This window comes from Nannospalax galili, unplaced genomic scaffold (assembly GCF_000622305.1).
Source record: "Nannospalax galili isolate Female #2095 unplaced genomic scaffold, S.galili_v1.0 scaffold1453, whole genome shotgun sequence".
NCBI classification, from domain to species: Eukaryota; Metazoa; Chordata; class Mammalia; order Rodentia; family Spalacidae; genus Nannospalax; species Nannospalax galili.
Window position 1 is genome coordinate 102422 of NW_008332666.1, and position 746 is coordinate 103167.

The following is a 746-nucleotide window of genomic DNA, read 5'->3' on the forward strand; positions in this document are numbered from 1 at the left end:
CAGGCCTTAATAAGGGAGATATGGATAAAAATTGGGTTAGTTTAAGGGAGGGGGGGAAGGAAGTGTATACAAGGAACCTAGGGGATAAAGGGAAAGAAGGAGTTCAAGGGAGGTAGGACCGTAGAAGAAAGGTATTATTTAGGGAGAAAAGGGGGAGATGGGTACACCTTAAGTGGGAAAACCATGGTGGAGGGTTGAGACAATGCAAGAGATAAGTAATGCCTAGCTATTTTTGAAAACCAGAGGGAACCATATTACTCTTACAACCCACTGACAAATTATACATAACAGATCAAGAAATATATGTCTAGGTAAGTTTTATCTGAGAACAATTGGTCTTTGCCCAAGATTTATCTACATGACACACAGTAAATAAACGTATCATACTGGTGGAACTAACCCTCTTGGATGTTTAGCAGACATACTTTGAGGCCTATAATAATTTGGTCAGAGGGACATAAAGGACAGTTTTTGTTCCCTGCCGTCCTAGGTTGACTAGTTCCAGGGGACTATGAGTATCTCTCAAAATGTCCTGAAATTGTAATGCGTCATCTGTCCTCTTGATCAAGGAGGCTGAGGAGACCCCACCAGATGGACTTCAACCAGTGTGCAGTCTACAAAGAGGAGGGTCCACACAGAGGAAACATTTCCTCAATGCTTCCAAGTGAAGCCAAACATGGTCAAGTAGGACCTTTGTCTTACCTTCACATAGGAAGAACTGGTAAAAGAAAGGAGCCAGGGGCTCC